The sequence below is a fragment of the Amblyomma mixtum genome, chromosome 5, assembly GCF_055824585.1.
Source record: "Amblyomma mixtum isolate Tamu chromosome 5, ASM5582458v1, whole genome shotgun sequence".
Taxonomy (NCBI): domain Eukaryota; kingdom Metazoa; phylum Arthropoda; class Arachnida; order Ixodida; family Ixodidae; genus Amblyomma; species Amblyomma mixtum.
Genome location: NC_143016.1, coordinates 119,932,527 through 119,959,727, shown reverse-complemented (window position 1 = coordinate 119,959,727; position 27,201 = coordinate 119,932,527). Strand labels below are relative to the sequence as shown.

The window sequence follows — 27,201 nt, the reverse complement described above, 5'->3', positions numbered from 1 at the left end:
CTGAACTCAATATGTTTGCTTTTTATTAATTATCCGGCGCATTTTACACTCACTGTGCACATCACTTAAGAGACGATGCAACCAGGTCGCGTTTACATACACACCATTTCCAGCTTTTAAACGCGCCGACACTCCATATTGTTCAACGCTGAAAACGTTCTGAACATACAATATAACGGCAGCTAACATGATTTTTTTTAAATTTCATGGAAAATAAATTATCTTCAGTATAGCCCACCACTTCTTATCGATGCCCACCAGAAAGCAATTGGCAAGCTGTGAGAAAACTATATTTCAAAACGAAAAAAAAATTAACTCATATAAAAACATTTTTCGGACAAAATAACGCGATAAATTTTTCCCGTCCTATGGCAAACGGATTAAAACACCTGCCTTCAATTTGCTGCAATTAAAAATGTTATTTTTACTCAGTGAGAACTGGTGGGTTTCGTACTAAACGTATGCCCAGGGTCGGTCAGAAGTTTCCAGGCCACAGATTTACTTTTTCGCAGTGTATTCAGGCAGTTACGACAACTTCGAAGCACAAAATATTTTTAGAAGGTAGAGGTATCGTTCTAATCTATGAGATCCTTGATAGCTTTATCTGCATCATAAGTTCCAGGAAATACCACTGAAAAGCAGACCCTGTGGCATGGGAACTTTTGGCCAGCCATGAACAGCCCCCGTCAAAAGTATACAGCGCAAACGGTTTCCTTGTGAGGTCCGTAGCATGCCTCGTTATGCATGCTTAGCGACCGTAATCTCTCGACACAAAAATGGCTTTGAGTCGTCCATCCTCCCGAGGATTGGACTGCTTGATGTGCTAGGGAGAAGCGCTAAAGAGCTCGGAAGCAAACCCCTTGGGCTGTATACTTTTCACGGGGGCTGTACCTTCCCGTTTTAGCGGCAACTGTGGCTGGAAACACACCAAGCATTCGTCACTGTAATATAGTCAGGTAGACCATTACTTTTTAAGCTCAACATACTCTTTTGAACTGAGATGTTTGCGAGGAAAAAAAACACTAAAGCTCTAGCGCGAAAATAGATATTTAAACAAAATGGCTGTTTCATTCTTCCCGGTCAAGTACAGTGTGGTTTGTCCTATATTAGAGGAGAGGCATTCTCGGAATTCCTTTTGGGCATATTTGATACAGGTTTACTTCCAATCTTTTCTAATCAATATTTGTTGTTCATAACAATATGAAATAAGAGGGAAAGTTAAGGATTCAAAGGACCAAAATTAGGCTCAAGTTTAGATAGAAAATTGTTGGCGAACGTTTGGGCTGTCGAGAGCTTCATTTTAGATGCCTATGTATAGATCCTGATATATTCTGATTCCACTCATGCTTGTTGTATGCAGTCATAACGTATTTACCAGTCACTCTACTAACTCTCATATAGTCCCTATCACCAAAATTAGCCAGTGTATATATTGGTATGATATTGACCTCGGTACAGCTCCCTGGCATTTATGTATATGCTGTTTCAAACGCTACCTTTTTTGAAAAGTCATTCATGACAAATTGAAGGCGGTCCCGTTTGGGTCAAATCTAGCACCCGATACACATATGCCTTACTTTCAATCACAGAGGAGCTTTTATAAGCTACAAAAGGCCAAAACGTTTGGGAAGAAAAGTTGCGTAGTTCTTTGCTCCCGAAGAAAAGTCAACATACCCCAAAACAGCCAAATAATCGAGTTTTATCAAGAACAACATTTGAACAGTGTGGTCATCTATCTTCCCTTAACATGACGATATCTTACAATTTAAAAGAACAACATAAAATTCAAGATGACAAGGAGAGAAGGCCGCCTATGAAGAACAGTTTGTCACGCATAAATGTTTACTGCTCACTCTTTCTACTGCTTTCTCTCTTGGAATTGAAAGGAGACACGTGATGCCGGCAGTGTAGATGTGGGCGTAGAGGCTTTTTACGAAGCGTTTTGCTGCAGTTTTGTCGGGCGCTCTTTTCACTCAAAAGCACGAAAAAAGGCAGCACTTTGCAGATATTCAGTTTTTTGGCTAAACTAGGAGCAGCTGAAGGTGCGTTTCAGGTTTGCGTTCCCGTATTTTCTACCTACTTAGGACGTCTTTTGGACTGTAACTTAACTGCTACGCTGGACGCAAACAAAAACACTTATACAAAGAGGATTTCTTTTCTTGCTTGCAGCTTGCGTTCTCACGGTGGCTGCATATTAGTACCACAGCGTCAGTGAACCATCTATTGCGACGAACACCAGTCTTGGGCAGATTTTGAACTAGAAATGTTTCTGAGCGCATTTTACCTCCTGCGTGATTCGTATAATACTTCTGTGGTCTCTTTCAACCAACCGCTCATCGACCTTAGTAAGTTCGTAAGATACTCAATGCATCGACCGACAACGTCGCCAAGAAGTCTCTAAAGGGATTAGTTAGGTCGAACACAGCGCGAGGGTACCTTGGAGTTGTGTTTGGCTTTCATGAAATGAATTTCCATGGCAGTTCTGAAAGAATGTTGAATCTAGCGATATTTTTGTGGCCACCTGGTTGCCATCAGTTGACACCGAGAAATAAACGACAAGCAGTCTGGGTTAGTTCAGTCTAAGAGGATTCTGGTGTGGGCTAGTTGGTTCATGCTTACTAAACAGATTCACAACAGCGCTATGGAACGAGGACAGAAGGAACACGAAAAACACAGGACGGACGCTGAGGCACAGTCATCAGGCTAAAAGCGAAAACAAGAAACCGACACCAACAAATAACACGGTAAAAGTGACAGTCGTTAACGATTGTTTCGCTTTTAGCCTGCTGACTGTGCCTATTGCCTAGCAACTTTTATTTTTCATGCCCCTTTTTTCCTTGCCATTTTGCTCATGTTTTTCTCATGCTTTTACGCCTTCTCGCTCTCTTGAATGTTTTTATGTAGCCCAAAGATTCCGCTTTGCTTTGAAGTACTCATTTTCTTGCCTATATGAGCTGTAGTTGTCATAGGCTGTAGCTGGGTCATGCACATCTTTGTATCTGTTAGTCCTTTTATCATTACTTTGGTAATGCTATATTTTGATAGTGCATGCACTTTTCATGAGTTCTGTCGAGCTGTGTTATGACTCGCCAAACGTGTGAGGCGTTCCTTCGCTGTGTCCCGTGGCTGACAGTGTATCATGTGGTCCACGAAATAGTATAAATCTGTGCTGGGTTTTCACGCAGTAAAGAGTTGGTAGTCAGCGCCTGTCCTGTGTTTTTCGTGTTCCTTCTGTCCTCGTTCTATAGCGCTGTTGTGAATCTGTTTATTAGTTCAGTCGGTCCAGTTAATCGAGCGACTAGTGTGTGCCGCCCACCTGCGCAGCTTACCAGAACACAGCTCATCACTAAATAATGCAAATAAACAAGAAGGCAACGTGGGCAACATGTCTGGAGCACTAGACATGACGCACCGTGATTATTATTGCGTAAGCATTACTTGTCTCGTGCGTGGCGCGTACAGAAAGCGTCCACACTTTCTCTCCACAAAGTAACTCATGTAAGCTGGGTGGAGCGCCGCGCAAGCTTCAGCCGCTGGGAGGAATCTTGGGTAAGCTCGGGTAGTAACTCGGGCAAGCTCAAGTAAATTTGGAAGAGCGCCACGAAAGCAGCGCCCAGTGGGGGGAGCTCGGGCAAGGTCGAAGGAGCGTCGCGCCAGCAGCACGAGAAGTTGCTCGGGAAGAGCAACATGGGTCGCAAAATCCCTACAGGTAGCTGTGAGAGGAACTGCCACCTGCCTGTGCAGTTGCGCATCGCTTAACCGCTGCGCCACTGCGCTGGTAGTGGCATGATGGCCTCCCTGCCACCTATGAATAAGTGTAGAAGGATCAATTCTGCATATACACGCACAACTGAGGGAACTTCTAATGGTCTGCTGTTTTGGTACCCAACGTGAACTAAGTTAGAAAAACGCACAGAACACCACAAACATTATCGACCACAAACGCACCAAAGGAAAAACTAGTAATGGACAATGATTTCGCATTTATAGCACGTAATGAGAGTTAAGTGCCCGCGGTAGCTTTCTTCCCTGGGAAGGTGCTCGCTCTTAGCGTGAAGCAAAAACCAAATGCGTGGTAAGATTTCACCTGAAACTTTAGCCACTCAGTGACATTGCTCCGTTTCAGTGAAGTGCTCCTGATAGCCCATGTTGTTTCGGAACCTTAAAACCTCCTATATCATATACCAGATCCAAAACTGACCTATCGGAAGACGGCATGGTAAAATAGCAGGTTACCCAGATCATGCTAAGGCAGTTCAGAGAGATTGGGCGTTCAAGCAACATTTAGCGCTGCGTCACCGTCATGCTTCTTTGAGATTCAGGCATTGATTTCCCTTGTTCTTATTTAATTTCCAAGAACACATAGCGCATCTCTACACCGACGGGCCACAAGTGACAGGAACGGCCGCCGAAATCTCCCCGTGACTTTCACAAAACAAAATGTAAATTTTTGGGTTGCGTACATATCTGATGAAGTAACACGACTGCACGCCTTGATACGCTTACCAGTTTATTTGCAGTTGTACTATCACCGCTGCAAGGTCTGAGGAACGCAGTTTTCAACGATGCAGTAGGCGCCAAAGAACGTGAAAAGAAAAACAATTTTCTTTCTTACCCGGAACATTTGTCTCAAGTTTTTTTTTTTTTTGCAGTCGAGGTAGTTTAAAAATTAGTGGCGCTTATTTTTGTGGAACGGAAAGAGCTGGACAGAAAGGGGCAGAATCAAACAGCATGTAAAAAAGTCAAAGTCGCATATTTTTCATCTCAGTGGTAGTACGTCATCAGACAGACGCGTGAGGACGCATAAGGGAAGCGGTGGAGTTTCTTCATTGGTTTGCAAATTAGCTAAAAGAGTATTGTCCGCTCTTGCGGCTAGTGCGAGTTGAGTTAAGGCGCACAGGCGCTTTCGTTTCCATCGTGAAAACAAGCACGCAGTAGGCACTAGAATTCTTGGCCGCCGAAACCGTCTGCACGCTTCAGTGAAGCGCTTTTAAACTTGCCATCCTTTATTTCGCACATTTCTGTGCATCCAACGCTGCTGAAGTGGGAAACAGTGTAGTAGGGAATGGCCTGCCGATTAGGGAACAAAGTTCTTCCTAGGGAACGAGACGCTGAAATACTCGCATTTTGCATGCGTCTCACGTGGCCTGAAGGTCACTTCGCGGAATGGTTGCCATAGCCAAGTGAAGTTTTTGCGTAGCCAAGGGAAGCTGGAACCATTTTTCTTTCTTCTCTCCCTTCCTCTTTACCTTCTCTTTCGAAGACAGCGATGTGAGCTACATTTCTGGGTTGGCTGGAATAGAGGAGCGGCTGAGTGGTTCACTTTAAAGGCCAGATAGAATTGGTTACTGGGGAAAGGACTGGGGCGCAAGCGCACTTTCCGCCATGATGCGAATCACGTGAGAAGAAAGACCAACCTAGAACTGAGGGAGGAGAATTTAGACTCAAGGCCTGCATGTGGGTGCCGTTATGAGAGAGGCGCCTCGCGTAGCTGCATTTTTCGCCCAAATATTCTTCGAAGTGGCCGTGGCATTTCAGCGCCCACAAAATCGATCGCTGGGCGGGCATTTCAAACAAAAGTTGCTGCGGTAAGGTTAGCGTTACGCCAAAGAGCCTTGATCAAATTCAAAGAAGACATTGCTAAAGAGGTTTATCAGGGTCTGCGTCGAAATTCGTTCTGCTCACGTTTGGAATAAAACGTGTGAAGCGTAATGTCCGGTGCATTGAACAAGTGGTTGTTGTTTTCTTGAAAGCTTCTTCCGGAGCGGCACTTTTCAACTAGTGACTTTACTCTCGGGACATTTGTTAAATTTTGCTGCCTTAAAAGAAGAAAATAAAAGCGCCCTGCACGCACTGTACTCAGCGAAACGGACTTACCTTTCAAGACCTTTAAAAAGCAAACACTGTTCGGCTTCTATGATTCTTAAAAATTGCTATCCCTGACAACAATGTACCTTTTTCCGCATCCTCTGTACGGTTGGGAGTAAAAAGACAACAAACAAAAAACGATGTTTCTGCTCCCGTACACCGTTTTCCTCCAATCTTCATAGAAAATGCATTCGGCCGCAGTTACTTCTTATTACAGCCTTCCTGCAACCTGCAGAAGGCTTCATGGTTTCCATTACAGCCTTCCTGCAACCTACAGAATGCTTCATAGTTTCCATAAGCCTGGCTACAGCTATTGTTTCAGAACCTGGCAAACCTATAATCTGTCAAAATAAAAAAAAACAAGAGCGCAGGACCACAATTTATAGTTTCTCACCTTTCATGACATGTGAGTGGACACCCGTACTACCTATAACAGATCATTAGCTTGATTTTACAATTCTATGGTCTCTACTCTGATTACGGGCTGCTGGGAAAAACCAACCACCAATGAACGGGAGCTTATGACACTTCCTTATTGGAGTCAGCATGCATTTGCGCGCATTTTTACTACCATTATGACTGCGTTTTGGAAATAATTGAATGCCTCGTCCATGAATGCGGATCACTTGCTCACCTAATGACACGTCTTTTTAGGGCGAAAGCTTTATGTGGCTCATTAGCAACAGAACACGGCATTGTTCGCCGTTTAGGAAATGTGCCACCAAAACCCACTGCGACCTCATCAGCAAATAAAACTAAAATCTATTCATCTCTTCAGAGGGAGCGGGGAGGTGAGCTATAAACCTTCAGTTTGCGAGGCAAACACGCAACACATAAGTCACAAGACTGTGTTGCTTCTTGGCGAATAAAGGTGAACATAGTGTGTGCGCTGCCTCATGACTGTTACCTAATGGTTGATGCGTCACAAGAAAGCAAAGAAAAACAATATAAATCGATAACTGATTATTTCGCCTTCAAAGCACGTAAGTAGTCTAAAGTTCCCTCCGTATAATTATTTAAGTCGCTTTCTTTTTTTCCTTTAAAAGGGGCACTGACCAAAAATTGAATTTTGTCCTTGTCTATACGTTACTGCCTTCGAAAGCTTTTATAACCAAAAAAAAAATATTTGCAGGTGCAACCATCACCGATCGAGTTTGTAAGGGCCTCGCCTCAGCACCGCATTTTTGTGTAGATGTCATACGTGTCATACGCTGTGTTACACCGTTATCACTTCGTAAGGGCGGGATGATGTAGATGTCACGAATTTGAAGCGAGTGGAGGAATTTTTTTTTTAATTTGCTCATGAAAAAATTTTCTCAGAGAAGCACAGAATGAAAATTACTAAGGCCGCCGCGGTGGCTCAGTGGTTATGGTGCTCGGCTACTGACCCGAAAGACGCGGGTTCGATCCCGTCCGCGGCGGTTGAATTTCTTTGGAGGAGAAATTCTAGAGGCCCGTGTACTGTGCGATGTCAGTGCACGTTAAAGAACCCCAGGTGGTCGAAATTTCCGGAGCCCTCCACTACGGCGTCTCTCATAGCCTTAGTCGCTTTGGGACGTTAAACCCCATAAACCAAACCAAACCAAAATTACTAAGAACTATAACTGGACGGAGTTGTCGACAGTGTCGTTTTAAATATTGAATGGATTTCGAGAGGCGGCTAGCGCTGCGTATTACAAATGCATGGTCCTCAAAGGGCGAGCGTACAGAGTGCTGCCAGACAAGAGTTTCCGGCGGTATAAGTTATCAACTTTCTGTGAGTAGAAGGTGCGAAATTATAACTGTACGCCAACTCGTACGATAGCTCCAACTCTGAGGCCCATCTGGGTAATATAATCACCGAGGATGCACTAGTGAGATTTATACTGCCGTAACTCAGCCCTTAGGTTCCCCAGGAAGATACCAGTCCCAACGAATGCAGGTTCACGCACAGCGAATTTTCTTGTGCGTTCTTCTGGCTCAACGCTGCAGCCATGTGGCCCTTGATTGCTACGCCGCGAAAGATAACTTATTTATGCGCTCATATTTTTCTTCATATGAAAACTGTGCCTCAGCCTCCCACTGAGGGAGAAATAAGCGCTTGCAAGTGCGGGCTTTGTAAACAAACGCGCTGTATTTTGAAGTCCGGACTTTTACTCTCGATGCATGTGTAACCTGGGTTTTGCGTGAAATTATAACCTGTGCAGGAGGCGCAACAGGTGCTAGGGATGTTCAGATTGGTTTAAAAAAGCTGCGATGTCAAGTTTGTCACTGAAGGTGGGCTTATCGGCTTACGATGTTTGTGCAGAAAGAATGCATACTGACCAGCTAGAACTGACCAGGGGCGCGTCTTCGCATCATGCGCGACTTAGAACTAGAAGTGCTTCCTCCAACGCTTCCGTTGAAGGAAGCACTGCGATGTCAGTGCACGTTAAAGAACCCCAGGTGGTCGACATTTCCGGAGCCCTCCACTACGGTGTCCCTCATAGCCTCAGTCGCTTTGGGACGTTAAACTCCAATAAACCAAACGAAACTAATCCAGCTTCCGTTTCTTCCTTCTTCGCATAGGCATTGGTGGCCGGACGTGGTGTAGTGGCGGTGCAAACACACAAATGTGCGCTAGATAACTACTCGGCAGAAAAAATGTGCCGTATGCGCTATGTTTGTAGGACTTAGGGTATTTTTTTTTTGCAACTGTCAAGCTAGCTAGATTTGGCCCCTCATCCGATTAAGTATTCCGTTCTGAGCTTCTAAAGTGCATTTCACTATCAATCATCACAGAAGAAATTCTTGTGGATACCGGTTTACACGTTTTATATATGGACATTCACGTTTGGTTGGAGTCACTTGCTCTGAGCCTGTTAATTAACCGCGAGGAAGAAAACCTTTGGGATCACCGTATTCTAACCGCTGCAAATTAAAAACAATAATTATGGAATTGTTTATTTTTGTCGAAGTAACCACTTTTGAATGCCCTCTGTCAATATGCCCCACCCAGTATTAATCATGTCTTTCTGTGCGTAAAATATGATGAACCATTTAAGTCTAAAAGCCCGTTGCTATCTTATGGAGCTTAAGTGGGGAACTATAGATCGTTGCTCAAAATAAGAAAAAAAACGCAGCGCTTAATGCAGCCCGTATCGCCACCAAAGACATCTTGTGGTTCTCGTATAAAGATTGAAACGATGAGACGCCAACATGTATGTCAACCATCTTAGCGACTGTCAGCTGCAGCGAAGCTTCCTGGAACATTGACAGAAAAATCTAAACACCCGCAACTTTTTCCAAGGACTAAAAAAAAAAAAAGAACCTTTAGGCATTATATTAAGCCTCTAGATCATGATGTTGCTCTAAGAATCGCAAACGTAGAAATAAATCTACTTGTGGGGGCCAGGGCGGGAGGCAAAAACAAAATAAAATTGCTTAAAAAAAGCACGACCGCAGACTGCCTTATTCCACCGCAGATGTGCGGTGTTTATGTTTCCTCTGACGTCTTCCGCGACTCTCGCCGAGACTGCCTTCGCTGGCCATTAATTACCCTCGAGTGTTATCACAGCGAGCGGAAGTAGGAAGTGCAATACCTAAAGCAGAGAGCTGGAAAGATGGCGGTTGAGAAAAGGAAGCCTATTAAAGGCGCCATTAGAGCCCGGGAGCTGGACTCAGGGGAATGGCGCCATCTTAATAAAGAGAGTGAATGAAAACTCTTCCCTTTCCCCGTTATCTGTTCACCCCGAGCAGGCACTGTCACCGAAACTGCACTGGAGCAGATATCGCTGTCCATATGCTTCGCTGCCAGACTGCACGCACTGGGCTGGAGCAGGGCTCTGCAGGACAGGCGGGATATAGCACGACCCTATGGCAGTACTTCTGCCGGACCATACTTTTCCCATACTTTTGGCGGGCCAGCGACACGCCAGGCGTGCAACTACCTGCCTAATGTTCCCTGAGTGGTCGTTTTTACTTGCTAGGTAGTTTTCAGAAAGTTTGCAGAAATCTTTATTTTTCTTTCTTTACTGCGCCTGCATATCAACGCACATGGTTGCACGCATTTCCGGGTTCTACTTTAAACAAATGCTTCGTATGTACTCTAGTGTTTTTCTAGACATCATTATCATGTGGCATACATTCGTTCTATATCTTTTTTGCAACTGAAAAATTAATTAATTCCGTTTTCACCACTGAATGATATCCAAGACTGTGTCATTTCAAGTGTGAATGTGCCACGCTGTGCGGTGGGCGGCGAGCAAATTGTGCGCATACAGTAAAAGCTTCGAAAAAAGAAGAAAGTGCTGCCCCGACTAATCATATAGCATGCGGCTAAGACTTGTAGTGAGCTATCAAGAAAAGAAGATACAACTGCGTACAGCTATTTTAATGGAAAACTGTATTCGCAGGCCTTGCATGATTGGCGCTTTGTAAGGGAGGGCCGTAACCTAGTAGTGCTTAAAATGTTTGGCCAGCCATGACAGTTTGGTCCGCGTTGTTCATATGTTGGTCATAGTGCTGCGCATAGGGAACTGCTTTTTGGAAGTTATCTAACGGTGAAAAAAAAAAGAAGAAAAAAACTAAGACGTTGCCGCGCCGTACATTCGCGTATAAAGATTAGTAGGTCTTTTCGAACATAAATTCAGATAGCCTCATAGGTTTTGCTGAACACATGACGTTGCTTGCTGCGGGACACTTCGTTACCTATTCGGCCTACGTCCACTGCAAAGTATTAAAGCGTCACACATGGTAGGCCTGCATCCACGCCGGACCCTCGCTAAGTGACCTGACTGTCGTGACACCGCACCTTTAAGTGATACGTTACGTTTTCCCGACACTAAATAGCGCAACCTGCCTGATTTTCTTCCATTTAAAAGATTCAGAGAATTTCGCAGTTTTTTTCCGATAGGACACTCTAAAGCGGACTCGGTACCGCTTCTGACTAGGCCCCAGGCGCCATGTATCCAAGAAGCAAAAAGTGCGACACAGTGAAAATTACAGTTCGCACAGAAAAGGAGAAAAATCAATTGAAAATACATCTAAACACAGCAAGAGTTAATTAATATATGTAAGGCTTGTCAAGAAAATACACTCTCCATACATTCCAAAATCAATCACTGGCAATGAAAGTAACTTTTTGTTAAATACCTCATACTGCCTAAAAAAAGGAAGATTCAAAATATTTTTTAAACAGGAATAAACATGTAGTTACTAAAGTACCACAAACTACGTTTCATACGGTACAGAAGATCATTTCTTCCTGTTTCTGAAGGCGGTTTCTGCCTGTTTCTGCAAGGCACGCAATAAAAAACAGTTATCCCGGATATCAATCATGTGAGGGTATTGATTAAAAGGGTTAGAGGATGCCAACATTTAGCTTCAGTAAAACTTGGTTTTCTAAACGAGTAACGCGGCTCAAGTTTTGTTTATTTCAAAATAAATGGTTGTGCATCAGTTCTGACATTAAAATTCAATCTCTGACAACCATAGTTTACACAGTGCTTCATTTCCCAAGATTCGATTCTTCGTAAAATGCAAGGCTATCTCGTCACGTGTTTGTAAGTTTTCAATACACTCTTATTTCTTACTAATGAACAGGCGCCATAATTTACGCAGTAACGATTAAAACCTGGTATTAGTCTCCTCAACCTAAGGTAATCTGGTGGCATATACGACCCTTGACGAATACAGAAAACAAATGTAGCTCCCATGACATTTGCTCTCAATCTTTGGAATTCTGCAGCGGAAAGCGTGGTTGAACAAAACATTTTGCAATTTAAATTTTATACAACGAACTCCAGTAAGTGACCCAAGTGTCATGAGAAATGCTCGTGGCGTCTCAAGATCCATGACATCTTTCCACCGCGTGTCAAAAAGTCCTGTTCCACATCTCGCTCTCGAATGTCAAGAGCGGTGAACTGTTTTCCATTAAAAGTTCTGAAATTGAAGTCCCAGCCCATTCGAGTTTGTTTTCAGGGGAAAGTAACTGAACAGTTTTACTTTTTGATTTTTTGTCGCCTTCAATTCTGCCTTGTAACGGCAGACAAACTTTCTCGCCGAAGCAAAGCCTCGTTAGCATAACCAGTTTCAACTTCTTGCTTTTTGTTCGCACTCAAAGGGCAAAAAGGTTTATACTAACCTCAGAGAAAACAAAAATAAGCATCACTGAAGTAGGATGTCTTCACTCCTAGACACAAAACGCAGGTTCTTTGTGGTATTGTGCTTCGCAATGGTTACAATGCCGGAGCAGACGGACTCTTTGCGTTGTCATGAACTTGTTATCACTCCTATGGGTATTAGGAAAAGATCACAGTTGAAAGCAAGACACGGAATATTTCAAAATGAGTTCACCTGTGAGATACCGTACTGCTCTGCCACATTGTTGCCACCTACCGTTGTGTTTTCCTGCGCTGTGCAAAGGATAACTTGGAGAATAATTAGAATATTTACGCAAATTTTCACATATTCATCTCGATGTTAGGAAAGACTTGGCCTGCAGACAGGTGACAAAGTGTGTTATTTGCGTAAATTTCGATGACAGGCATTTAAGCTAATGACAATTCCTCCCTGAATGATTTGTCGTGATTGGGCGAACGTGGCGATAAATTGATTGACTCGGCGCCCGTTCCACGGGCTGCCAACATTAGGACGCCACCAATTTACGTCCACACTTTGCCTATTTGGAGCTTGCTGCGTTTGTTCTGCGAGAAATGATTGGGACGCTTCTGACTGTGTCCTAACCAAATTAATGGAGTGAGTAGTTGACGCCGGTTTGCGGCTTCGCAACTAAGTCTATCAAGTTCGGGTGGGTCTGCACGCTCAACTGGTCCTTTTCAGCGCTCACTTGAGGCAGCGAACGGGTGCTCAGAAGGTGCCGCGCCCGGTATGCGAAACTCGCTGTAACATGTTCTACTAGTTGCTCCTCGTGTATATACAGGCATCCCACTAAATGTAACCAAGTTTGAAAAAACAGGGAGTGTCTCAGCCTACGGAGACCCAATAACATCTGCTAATGTAGCCTGGCCTATTCAATCTACAATATTTTGTATGCTCTCGAAATTTTTGAATTAGTAAAGACTAATTAGCTAACTTTTTGTTATCGGTTTCAGGATCACAGTGTCGATACAGAAGTTATAGATCGTCTTGAAAAAGACCCCTCTCAATGTTCGCAACAGACGACCGTCTACGTAGAGTAGCTTTTTATCCACCTCAAACCGTAACTCTCACAATAAGCAAAAGCTTCCACATGACATGCCATTTCAACATCCAGAGAAGTGCCTTAGCGAACAAAATTCGTTTTAACGCGAGAGCGTTAAAGAGCTAGTGTGGAAGGAAGGAAGGAAGGAAGGAAGGAAGGGAGAAGGAAGGAAGGAAGGAAGGAAGGAAGGAAGGAAGGAAGGAAGGAAGGAAGGAAGGAAGGAAGGAAGGAAGGAAGGAAGGAAGGAAGGAAGGAAGGAAGGAAGGAAGGAAGGAAGGAAGGAAGGAAGGAAGGAAGGAAGGAAGGAAGGAAGGAAGGAAGGAAGGAAGAAAGAAAGGAAGGAAGGAAGGAAGGAAGGAAGGAAGGAAGGAAGGAAGGGAAAACTTTATTTTCACTAATGGTTTTTCCTGCGGTTTGGGGGCATCTTCAGAGACGTCTTGGTTCTACCCCAGGAGCCTTCTCTGTCGAAGTCATCCGCCTCGAATCAGTGGTCGGTTGCCCTCAGTCCAGGGCTCCGCTGGCCACTGCCGCCAGTTGAGCTCGCTGTACGAGACCTTGTTGGTCTTCATAGCGGTCGCTGGACAGCAGAGTCTCCCACTGCTCCGCACTCGGGTTTAGTATTTTGGGGACCACGTCTATGTTTTGGCAGGCCCATGTGGTGTGGTATAGAGTAGGTTTTTCGTTGCACCAGGGACATTTGTCCGCGTATATCGTAGGGTGCATTTTGTTTAGTATATGTAGGTTTGGGAAAGAGCCTGTTTGTAATTGTCTCCAAGAAAATTCTGCGGCATCGTCGGCGTCTTTCACCTTCAGCGAAAAGCACGCGAAAAATCTGCAGAGAGGCAACAGTTCTCGTAAGTAGACCACCTAGGTCACGTGACCTTGTGGCATCATCACAACCTGCCCACCGGATTGGGAGCAGGCTGCCCACCGTGGCCGGTGGTATTTAAATTAATGCTTGGTTGCAAGAGGTTGATTGGGAAGAACAACGTGGATCGCACAAGTTCCACCGGTGGCAGCACCAGCCATCACAGAGCAGTGGAACATTGCTCAGCGGCTGTACCATTGCACCAGGAATTGCATGACGACTCCCAGGGATCTATGAATATTAAGAAGAGAATGACCAATTGCTCATATGTGGGCGCTAACCCTTGAGCTATCGCGTCATACCCTCAAGGCGGAGATTGTCCCCTCCAATATTTCTTTTTCTAGAGTGCTCGCCTCACTGAACATTTGGGCGCGCAGTGATAGAAAGATATGAGAGGTCACATCATAGCTTTCTTTGAAGGCCAATAAATGAAGATGCGTCAATCGAAAATTAGTCGTAATAGCGCTGCAAACTGTTTATGGAGACATTTTACAACTTCTGCTTTGGCACTTTCTTCCTCGAACCCATCATTAAAAACGCAGTTACTCAGTATTTACAAATTCATTACCTTTGAAGGAAGAAAAATGCCGCGGATTAGGTCACACGACACCCAACAATCCTCAGTTGGTTTCACGGGCAAGGTCACTCCACCTTGCTTAACAGCTTGATTAAATTTACCTCGGTACCTTATATAGGTCAGCGTGCAGTACCACAGGATGGCTATCTTCTGCGCAGAAGGGCGCTGCGTCAACAGTGGAGAAAACCGGTTGTCCCGGTGCAAACTTCAGCGGTAGCCGAATGGTTTCAGCATACGCCTCCTATGTGGGAGGTTCAGGGTTCGATCCCCAATGCTAGCATACCCACCGGTTTCCCTATAGGAACAACCTTACCCCAAGCTCGGTGCAACCCCCTTCGATGGATCGTTGTTGTGTCGGAGCACTGCAGTTGCTGTGTGAAATCTCTGTCTGTATCTGCGCCATTGCCACTCTTACAGCATGCACCAAATATGTCGGATAATGATAGAACCCAACCGAATAATAATGTGAGTATTGACTAGCTCTGCGAATGCTCATATAAATGGAATATTGATGCGTAACAGAGAAACGCGAGTGGTGGCTCTATACATGGAATTAAAGCTTAGCAATCGAAAGACGCTACACTGATCTCCCCTTGGAGACACCCAGCACAAAGTCAGTATATCTGCTCGTTAGCCATGATACCATACGATTTGGAAAATTACGTTTTGCTACTAATGACAACAGCGAAAAAATCAAGCGCCAAATTTCAGTTCATGAGTGGGATGAGGATTTGAGTCAAGGCCTTAGGTACAGGACAAAAAGGCAGAGTTTGCTAAACCGGGGTGGGCTCAGTCACGCCGCCCAATTTTGAATACCATACGTCTGAGCATTACAAACGCCGTCACGCGAAAGGACAGCAACACTTCTTTCATTACAGACCGATTGCGATATCATGCTCTGCACAATAGGAGCAGGGCCAGCTTTTGAAACACTCGTCGAAAAAAAGCTACGGCCTGGCCTATTCCAACTTGGAGACATTTGTTCGAAAATTTGAGAATGGATTTGATATGTTTCGAATTGTTTTTAACATGCGCCATTTCATTCGTTGAGCTAGTCTGATAGAATGACAACTGATTCACTATTCAAAAATTTCGAATATTCATGAACCCTTAAAATCAATTCTTATTATGGAGAGGGAATATATGATGGCGTGAGACTGTTTCTTGATTCCACAACAATTTTGGACGCAGCCGTCCTTGCGATATTGTTAAAACAACCAAAACGTAGCTTCGGCCAAAAAAGTCCATTTGTTTTTTGAAGGAACAAATTCCCCATAGCTATGTCATCTCCGCACGTGCTACTGTCAAGGTTAGAAAAAACAGCCGGCTGCTGAGATCATGGGGCCCATGTGTTAGAGCTGCTGGACAAGTGCTCTGAGATCGACTTTTCTGAAGAAAATCAAATAATTCGTGGTAGATATCAGCACGAGAAATTCTGATCGACAGTTGAGAGGTATAGCGGTCCGCTCTTTGTGACATCCCATTGATTGTAAACGGAGCTAGCTCTGTCCAAATTTCCCTTGTTTAGACGGCGAAAAGAATTACGTCCTGCTTGGCTGCGTGTTATTAGTAATCTTGAGGTAATCTTCTAAGAAAACGCTGTTTTGGCTAATAACCTGCGCTGCTGACGACATTACGGAAACAAAAATTTGCCCGCTCCATTAGCTCGTGATTAGCGCAAAGCAAAACGGGCAAAGAAGAACCTGTTCATCCTGAAGCCTTCAGCTCTCGCCTTGATGGCCATTGTCATGTTTCCGGACGCTAAGCTGCGCTAAGCAGCCTTAAAGAGGACGCGCTGGAGACGAATCGTTCACTTTTTGCTAGTTCTTTGGTTCATAAGCTCAGATGATCATGATGACGTTCCAGGCTAACGACGGACTCAACCTCCTCTCCATCCTTCTTCTTTCACTCTCGTTGCCCCCCTCCCTTGTGCAAGACAGCGATACAAGCTTTGTGCCTGCCTAGGCTCTCTGCCTTTCTATCGTTCTCTCTTTCCCTCCTTCCTGGAAAAACGCAATTAAAAAAAAACAGCCTTCGGCGCAAACACAACTCAGAAACGTAAAACGCGGCTTCTTTTCTGCGCTTGTGTATTGTGATGTCGCTGGCGGCTTTATTTAGCATCACCGATAGAGTTGTGCCCCATCTTTTATTTCTAGGTGTCTTAAGCCAAAACTGAGGTCGGCAGTCTATGGGTAACACATTATTTGCAGCTTAAACGTGTATGCTACAGGAAGCAGATGCTGGAATCGGAGTTTCTGCACCTTGATATGTGTGTACTCTTTCTGAGTAGAACGTGGCAACGTTTTGAAGGAAGTGTCTGGAGAGCTAAAAATCTGAATTCATTCTGTAGTCAGATAGCACGTTAGAATGGTTCATGGGTGACTTGCACCGTTGCTGTTGTGTACGGTGGATATCCGTTTTTCGTGCGAAATGGACTGACATTGCCACCAGCAGAAGGCTGACGGTGCATTAATGCTGACACGAAAAGAGCCACGTACTGCCTAAAGCTAGGGCAGGCGGTTATTAGTAAATAAAATAAATCTTACCTGTGATTAACTTCATTTCTTTGCAGTCGATGGGGGCTACCCATTGAAGTACGGGTGAGCGCCGACATCTTCATGAACAAAGCCTCGAGAAAGTTAATTTCCAGGCACTCGAGGCCCAAAGTAGTGAACACTAGAGTGTGACCTGTACTCCTCTGCGCATCTTGTGCAGCGTGCTTCACAAAGTGAAGCTGCCCCTCTAGCAAGAGAGAAAATTTTGGGGGCTAATTCTCTAATCTGAAATCATCCTGAGATTTTTTTTTTTGCAGTGTATGAAATCATACAAATGCAGTACTGGACGATAAAATGCTGCCAATGAAAGCTCTGCATATGGTGACTGTAAAGAAGCGCAAGCAATAACCTATGGTGGGAACTTTAAGCCATTAGTACAGCTAGGTTCTGGTGAGGAGAAGTTGATTAGCATAGATCGATAACTTCTCTGCCAGGATGATACAGAGTAGGTCACGTGACTACAAATAAATATTCAATGAGACCAAAGAACTTGAAATTGCCGAGCAAACGTTTAGGATGCAAATTTATCCAATTGTAACTACTTAAGAATAACAGTAAATTGGCCGTCGGTGGGGAAAAAAGAATACGAAAGCAGATTTCTACCCTTAATATAGAGTATGCGTCGTATATTTCAGCCTTGTAGCTGAGTCAACTTCCAAACAAGGCGAAATTACTATCCGCTTGAACGGGATGAGAATTTTAGTTGATTGATGGATGACTAGTCAGAGCCTTATGATTTGGACTTGATATCGTCAGCGTACCGTAGTTCTCGAGAGGAAATTAAATTTTCTTTGCATGGCGCTGGCGCAATAATGGATGAATGGATGCTTGAAGTATATCAGCTGCTTTCCTGTTAGAATACGGCCCTACCGATTTTCGTCAATTTCCTTTCTTGTCACGTTGAACCTAGAGGGTCGCACTAACGCCGTACTGGACAGAGAGACATCATTTCAATCGCATATTTGTCATTTGTTCCACAATGTATGAAAGGACCCCTCCAAGGAAAATATGTGTGCGAAACAGCCTTGGGACAGCAAACGCACACCTACAGGCAGTGGTAATTCATGAGGGCCAGCGATACAAGGGATATAATGAAGATAAAGGATGCAAATTGGGTTTACTGCACATACATTTAACTTCTACAAAATGCTTTTTGTGAACTTAAGCCTGCAACTTTTCAGAAGTTTGCCGTAGCCTTCGTTTACGTAACTAACATTCCACCAACACAAAAACATAAAGGGCTAAAGCTTCTGCCCTAACGAAGTCCTTTCTGAGCTCGTTTAAGAGCACATTCCTAATCTTAAAGACGAACCGTGCTGGGTAACAGAAGAAAATGGGTGCATTCGAACGACGACAGGTGAGTAATCGCCAATATTCGACACCTTCATTCTTACATGTGCGAACACTGACGCATTAGGATAAGCCAACGACACCGACACGCGATAGGCATCTCTAGAACACTGACAGAAAGGCTGTCTCTAGTTATGCAAGTGACGACTCTGCGAAAACGGCAAGTGCTCTTAACAAACGCGTTTAGCAAACACGGACAGTGTATTTTCCAGATTAGCGGCGCTAGGTGAAGAAACGCGCAAAGCGCTCTCAGAAATGAGAGAACTGTACTGGCCGCTGGGTCTAATTTTAAACGTTCTGTACACACTTTGTTCACACACCATTCTAAGCCTTTGAAGAGGAGATACTGTGACGTTGGTAGGAAAGTTTACATTGGCACTTGGACAAGTAGTGTGTGCTCTCCTGAACATAATTTAATTCGCACCAGCGGAGAGCCTTAAGCATTTTTGTCGCGTTCTTTTTTTTTTTCATTCGACAGAGTGGATAAAAAGGTAAAAGTAGAGCTGAAGGATTGGGAAAAGTTTCGTGTAAACTAAATATGGAGAGGTGGATGAAGGGAAGGTCAGCGGCTATGTGCAAGAGTATTTATTTTTCACAATTTTATCCTTGAGAAAAACAATTCTCTTTAGACAGGCCCGTTCGCCGTGAAGCCCGTCAATATAACGACGCTTGCGTTACGCCAGACTGAGGCCTTCTTTTGTTTCCACCCGAAACCCGAATAATTCTGTCGAAAAAGAGGCGACCAGTTGCCACAGAAGCTAGGAGATGAGAAACTGCATGATAAAAATATTCGGTCGAATATGCGGTTACTGCAACAAGCTCAATCGACTGGGAGAGATGAGCACCACTCAGTGTTCACAAAGTGCATTTCGACAGCACGACGAAGGCGCAGTGACACAAAGTGTTATCGTTGCAACGCTTTCCTCTTGCAGCTTCCTTTACATGAAGACATTCGCTATCCACATGACCCGCAAATAAAGATTCTGAGTTAAGCTGCTGCTTCGGTAAATCGGAAAGCTGTAAGAGACAGTGAACGGGAGGAAAGTAGATTAGCGAAGCCGTGCCGAATAGTAAAACTTTCCTTCTTTTTTCGCTCACTTTGGGTCAAAAGAACAGTGGTGAAAGATCAATGTCATAGAACTACGACTACGACTACGACTACGGACTACAGAGAAATTTTCGACTATGCTGCATGACAGGGGTAATCATACAAGATGCGTCACACCGCCTCCACGGCTACCAGATCTATTTAAGCAAAACGTTCGGCAAGCAGCTAAGAAAGGTACAGGTTCAGATGTGTACCATGATTCTGTTGTCATGATAACATGAAACTGAAACAGGAATTCAAGAAGGAAAGTCGTCACTTCACAGTTGTTCCTGCTGGACTGAGCATTGGTTTATGGAGGTTCAATGTCCCAAAGTAACCTAGGCTATGAGGGATGCCGTACTGAAGGGTTGCGGAGATTTAGACCATCTGGGTTCTTAAACATGCATCACATCGAAGAGTGTAATTGCTTCTAAAATTGTGCCGCCATCGAAGTCCGACCACCGCGGTTTCGATCGAGCCCGCGTGTTTCGGATCAGCAGCCGAGCGCAATAACCACTGCGCCACCGCGACGGCTTCATGTAGGCTTTCTATACGCAGTACGAAGGCAATCCTCGCTTGAAAGAGGCGGGGGTGTGAAGAAACCTTACTTTCCAAGTACTCGATGCGGCGCTTTAAGTCGGGTTGCGAGTGCTGCTGTTGTGCAAAGGAGCTGTAGCTGATGGTTCTCAGGAAGGCATCCTCATCGCCGTCTGGTGACGGTGCATCTACTGAGGCTCGTGACAGGCAGTCGGCGTCAAAACCCTTGCGTACGAACTTTTAAACGACGGTGACGCCACACTCCTGGAGGCGCAGGCTCCATTGAGTCAGGCGCCGGAGGGTTACTTGAAACTGGCAAGCCAGCACAGTGTGTGGTTATCGCTCACGACCACGAACGGTCGTCCAGCAGGTGGGGGCGGAATTTCAGCTTAGACAAGATGATTACTAGGCACTCCTTCCCGGTCACCGAATAGTTAGTCGCGGCTTTCGACAGAGAACGGCTAGGGTACACGATAGCTCTTTCCAGTCCGTCGCTTTTTTAAACGAGGACGGCGACAAAGCACACGCTGCTGGCGTCGTTATGAATTTCCGTTTGCGCGTTTTCAACAAAGTGCCCGAGTGCCGGAGTGTTTAAAACGATGCTGAAGTGCTGTCAAGGCCTCCGTTTGTAGCGCTTCCCACTTAAATGGCACGCTTTTGGCAGTTGGTTCAGAGGCTCGGCGATGCGAGGAACGCTGCTCAGAAATCGCCGGTAATATGCGTAGAGTCTGAGGAATCTGCGCACAGCTTTCTCATTGGCCGGCAGCAGACATTGTGTGATAGCAGCTGTTTTCTGTGGGTATGGGCGTACTCCTTCCTTACTTACGATGTGGCTTAGAAACAGCAGCTGCTCATAAGCGAAGTGGAACTGCTTTCAGGGTTAGGCTAGACCAGACGACTTGATTGCCTCCAGCACTGTTCGAAACCTTTTTAGGTGGTCATAAAAGTTCGAGTCGAAGACAGCGATGTCATGAAAATATGCTAAACAAATTTGACTCTTCAGGCCTGGCCGCAGCGTATTGATTACTCGCTGAAGCGTCGCTGGTGCTGAACAGAGACCCAATGACATCACCTTGAACTCGAGGAGGCCATCTGAAATGAGGAATGCTGTCTTCTCGCGGTGTCTTTCTTCGACCTCAATTTACGAGTACGCGCTCCTGAGGTTCATCGCTCAGAAATACTTCGCGTTGGAGAGCCGGTCCAGTGTTTAATTGAACAGAGTGCCCGCCACGCTCGGCTGCTCTCATATTTAAAGCCTACAACGAACTTTGAACATACGGCGAGCTAAGTAACTCCAAATTCTGGAAAAATGTAGGGTCGGCTCCGCCTGGGTGCAATCAATCAAGATAAATCTGGTCGCGTGTTACATCACAAACAGAGGGATAAAGCCGTTTGCCAGCAGCTTTGACGAATGAACAAACAAACATTACAAATTTTTGCGTCAATATCAATCGCTAAAATTATAGGTAAGTAAAACAGAAGAAAAATTTCCACTGTTTCGACGTTTGCTGACCAGCCACCATTGGCTCGAAAATGTCCAATATTTTTGTGTATGCAAGGAAGATTTAATTTGTGCCGAGTATCCCTGCTGCGAACTGAGGAATGCATTCTGTGTTCGCGATAAAAAACACTTGAGCAATGCTAACCTCGATTATGTCTCGACTACATCGTCCGCGGGAGCTCCTCACCAATAAAGGGGTTTGCAATCTATATTAACTGAGACAAATTATGTTTCCTGAGTACATTCACTACACAAACACTCCGAAAGTGCTTGTTTGTCAAGCGCACGCAGAGGAACACGACTACTATCAGGACGAAAAGTTTTCGCGGTTTGTACCGCAGAAAGCGGGGATTCGTTTACGTCGAGTAATGTTTTCTGTATCACTGCGAACTCGGTTGTTTAAAGAAGCCACGTCTGTGGAAAATTAGATAGCCTGTCAGCTGTGAACGTTTTCAAACTATAAAACTGGAGAGCTTTCAGCCTCTGCCCGAAACCAAAGAGGATAATATCCGCATCTCCTTAATTTAGGTCACAGGCGGATAAAGCATCTTGCGCCGCCCGCATCTCATGCCTTCTTAATCTCTCACATGAAATCTCAGCACATTCGCAGCATCACGTCTTTTTATCATTTCTCAATTAAAACGGCATCTTGGGTTGTGGATATTCAGGATAATGAGAGTTAAAGTGGCAACACGAGTACACGGTTGCACTTCTTTCGTACTTTATTTAACGTGACCCCTACAGTCCTTAGTTGGAATGCGTGGAGGCAGGAACTTGGTAACTCGGCCATTGTTTAAATGAACTACACCAAGTTTTTTTTAATATCTTACAAATCCCAGAGATCAGAGCAGAGGATGCGGCCACCGCTATGTTTGTGCGGCACCTCCGGCCTCAAATACTAATGAAAAGCACGTATTGCTTGTTTCATTTCGCCTAAATGGCGATGGTAAAACTCTGCGCGCGCTCCCACTCCGCGCTGCCTTTTAAAGTAACACTGGCATGACGTCAGGCGAAGCACGCAGCTGCTGTCGTATGTTGCACCTGCCAACTTCGCGCTGTGACGTCATAACAGCTGTGGTCAGTGGCTTCGCAGAAGTTTGTCCGGAGAAAACCCTCATGAATCGCAAGCGATGCAGTTCTCGCTTTGACATAAAGCTTTTTTCGTTACAGTTCAGTTCTGGTCTCTTAGTTGAATTTTTGCGTAATAGTGTGATAGCATAGAGCTGTCGTCACATCAAATCTCCTCTCATGTCGGAGACGAAACTGCCATATTGGTCGAGAGACATCACAGAACTGTATGACGTCCTCATAACCTGCCCACCATGACAGGTAGGAATTGGCGATAGGTCGTTTGCGATAGGTCATTTGGTGAATCAGCTGCGTGATCGAAGTGTACCGGTTGAGTGCTGACGAGTGTCTGACGAGCAAACTCAAAACGCGTAAAAGACTACACAGAATCACCAAAGTATCCGCAATGGGCATCCCTACTGCTATCTCAATCCAGTCTTAAGATGCGTTAAGCGTCCCCCAAGGTTATTTTGTAAGCGCATTCACGAAGCACAACAGTCAGGGGGTGAGTGCTTAGACTATTTTATTATCTGTGACGGGAAAATACTTTTTCTAGTCTCTGGGAAAACTAAAATGTAGCCTGATGCCATGTTTGCTCACGTGTAGAGTCAGCATCCTTCATATTATTATGGAAATTGATTTGATAAGTTCCTAGTGCCAGTCGTCAGCTAAGTGCGCTTTGGCGGGAAGTCCTTCACTGCCTACTTTCTGACGGAGCTCGGGCACGTGCAGAACGCCTGGCAAATAGACACCAAAATGATGCTGCTTTCATGCAAATTTTGACGGCTAATAGTATATTTTAAAACCGAAAAAAATCATCGATTTTTGAAGCTTCTGAACTGTTTTGAAATGTACCGCTATTTTTTGAGGCTGATGTTGGTGGTTAATGCTTTGAGAATGCAAGAACGGGCCCTGATTCACATACTTTCTGGTGGCGGCGTAAAGCGCCAGTGCTAAGAACATACATAACGTGCAGGTAGTAATGAAATGTTTGCTAAGTACAAAACAATGACCGGTATCGATCGCTAGGAATTAAAGAAAATTACGAGGAACTTTAGCGACTGAAGTGGTGAAAGGCGAAAGACTGAGTGCAGCATTCTGCTACAAGATGAACGCGACGCTTTTTGAAGAAAGCAAATGGCGCTGTAATTCTCTGTCATCACGGTGGACGCCTTAACCGCACCGTACAGGAAGGGAGGAAGTGGGAGTGAAAGAAGAAAGAGAAAGAGGGGCCGTAATGAAAAAAATGAAAATTGTATTTGAGGAAAGGAAATTACGCAGTAACTGTCTCACATATCTCGGTGGACACCCCTCAAAAGCGGGACACATTTTGTTGACAACAACGATGAGCTATTAAAGGCTTTCGCCTTAAAAATCAGGCAAAAAATCGTTTATTAACCCATAAACATTCTTCGGCAGTTCATAGCAACGCCTTCAAAGCTGTGCGCAACTTGAAAAGAGATTCGTACAGCGAAGACCTGGAAGCTGACGCAACTCGCAAGCGTCTAGCCGTCTGTGTGTTACACCGCAAATTTGGCTCTAAAACACAGCTGACAACGCGAAGTGCTCGTGAACAAGATGGTACCACCAATGGAGCGGCGCTTAAGTTCACTGGTTGCCGCCAGCATAAGGTCCTTGTCAATCATTCCGCCGGCGGTTGCCATGCAATCCGCTAGTTTCCTTAAGCGCCTACAAGGGTCCGGCGTTTTGCCTGTACTGGCATAATGCGCTTCTACCACACTATTTGAGCAATGCGCTTCGCTCTGTTCTTGCATTCCCTTAATTCTGGTTGCTCTTCTTTTGCTCTTTAACTAAAAGCTTCAACTCGATCATGTCGGCAGCCTCAAGCTGCTATTTTTTGCTGTTCCCACATTGTTTCTTTGGCGTACATCCTTCAATGCGTCGACAGGATTTAAAAAAAAAGATTCGTGCATTACTTTTCCTCAGATGCTATGCGTTACCGAGCCTGTGGCACCAAGTCACAGACGACATCTTCGTCAAGACTTGTTCTAAGTGCGCTATATGCAAGATATGTTAACCAAAGGTAACATATCTCGGGAGTACGTTGCACGACACCTTCTGAATACCGTCTTCGTCCCGAGGTAAGCAAGTTTCGAAAGTCTGTGACTGGCTATTACGCTGCAAGGCAGAAAAGTGTTTCCGTATACGTCAACACCGCGTTGACGTCAGCCTCACTGCTTCTCTTCTCACCACTATGCCCATACTGTAAGAAAACTGCGTTTATTGCGCACGGTTGATGCAAGGCTTCGCAAATGCTGTCGCTCTGAATACGCTTTGAAATTAATTTACCTCATCTTTTTTCCTTCAGTTTCTATTTAAAATTTAAATTTCAGTATGCAATTGTCTGATGTATTGCCTAAAGGTTGGGCGATAGAAGTCTTGTGTACCACGCGCAGTATTTTGGGGAGAACCAAAGGCTTCATTTTGTTCAATGGACGTGCTTGAAAATATTCGCGGAAAGATTGGAAGGCCTTCAATTCCACCTTATGTGAAGCGAAACACCTTGTACTATGGCGCTCGTTGGCAAAACTGCCTTTTCGCATTAAATTCGTCATCATGAATGGCGCATAATATAAAAAAATTCAAGGCAATTAAATATGTAAACTGATCATTTCATGTGAAACTTCTTTCAGCAAGCACTCGCTCTTAAGGCATACGGCCAGGACTCCTAGGGCAAACGATTTTTGAAGTTCAATAAGTGATCGCGATAGGGGGCGCTGGAAGATGGGCCAGACGACGGGCTACATTGAATGATAGAAGTGTTTCCGAATGTGGACTGCCTATTCGGAATATTTTCGTGCCTAATTGAACAACCGAAGCAACGCTCTTTGTTTACTTTGATAAATTGCGTTTCGAAAACAAAGCTTTTTCGCCACGCCGAGAGTGGGTTAAAGAGAACTCAGTGCAAATATTTAATTTTTGACTACCTTACCCTTTTTCTTGGCTTTTTTTACAAGTTCTTGTAGGAATGCGCAGGAAAACATTCAGTGTATACATAAAGTCGATACATTTCGATTTGAGCCCATCAACGACAATGTTCTGCGCTATGCAATCTTCTCCTTTCGATTGTGATCGAGTAAACAAGCTATTCTTTCAATATGCAAATCTATTAGGAAACAGCATTAAATCATCGGTGATAAGTTCTGTGGTGTCCCTGCTAATATTCTGGTCATTTTTCGAGACTTCTAATTTTTGCTCTTTGGTCACTTTCCTCATTTTTTTCCCTCATGGAATTTTCATACTTTCATCTTGTTTACGGTTAAACTGCGCGAAGGAAACAAGGACAGAGACAGAAACACACGTACACACTGAGCGCAGAACTTCCAACTTTTATTCGAAAAACGCTTCGGTAAAGGTAATGCCCGAAGCGTTTTTCGAATAAAAGTTGGAAGTTCTGCGCTCAGTGTGTACGTGTGTTTCTGTCTCTGTCCTTGTTTCCTTCGCGCAGTTTAACCATGAACGAAAAGAACCAACTAGCCTGCCAGAAGACTATCTTGTTTACGTATGTCCAGTACCATTTTATACTTATTTATGCACAGCAGCCCTCCCCAAAAAATCACTGCTTCAAAACTTTTCAGAAATCTGCAGGCACTAAGCCCAAAGAATACAGAGGCACTTGGAAAGGTGGCCTTTAATTTGCAAGCATATTTTCTCGGGGTCGCGCACATACCTATACTTATGTATACAGCATGCATCAATTGGCGTGAACAGAGGGCATATTAACTGAGGTACTTATATAGGGAAGATTTATTGAGGGTTGCTTTGGAGTATAATTATAAACAAGATTAGAAGCGTACTTCAGCACCTCTGTCGTTTCAATACTGATTCAAATTATCATACTACGTTTTGTTTCTAAGAAGAAACGCACTGCGCTATGACCTGAAATCTAGACTTTTTGCGTGTCTATCAATACAAAAGGCAAATACGCGTAGTTATAAGCTTGTGCTTCCAAACGACCAGGTGTTAGCTCCAGACTGAGAGGCAGAGGTCCTTGGGGGAGCCTGCACTGCATAAAAAGCATAAAAAGCAAACGCAAAAGAATTTCAACATGAGTTGGACCGGCACTCTGAATAGCAGTTTTTTCCTATCGTCTTCCACGTACTTTGCACTCACAAATGCGGGATTTCGTAGCGTACGTCCTAAAAAAAATGAGCTCCTTGATGCCCCCCACTGTCCAGACGTTACGAAGGAATAAATGCAAAGAAGGGTCCCTGTTTTTCCCGGATTGTCCGCTGCGTCATCGGTTCTCTACCCACGGGCCCCTGAACCCTCCAGAGAAAAGGCCTTCTACAGCAGTCAGTCACGCACGAATGAGTACGAAAATTGGCTCCTTTATTCCGCTGTTATTATCCTGCTGAAGTGGTCTTTTATTTTTTCTCCCGCTTTTCATGTTCCCACTCAGGAAGCGACTAGAGAAATGGCGCCGAAAATAGTAACATTTTCTGGCTACTGCACCTCTAAGGCTCAGTCATTCATGAATAGCAGAACACATTACAAACAGCTGCAATATGTCTCATTCGATTTCTACAGAGCGCAATACTTTATATTTCGCTTACTTCAGCGAAGAAGCCATATTCCAAATAAAACTGCGACAATGGTGCCGAATG

General features: G+C 44.5%; 1 protein-coding gene across 1 annotated transcript in view; it reads left to right on the top strand.

Annotated features, from left to right (window-relative positions):
• The window catches only part of LOC149343513 (diuretic hormone receptor-like), a 137,042-nt gene that overhangs the window by 763 nt on the left and 109,078 nt on the right, over positions 1–27,201 (top strand). The gene's annotated exons all lie outside the window — the stretch shown is intronic.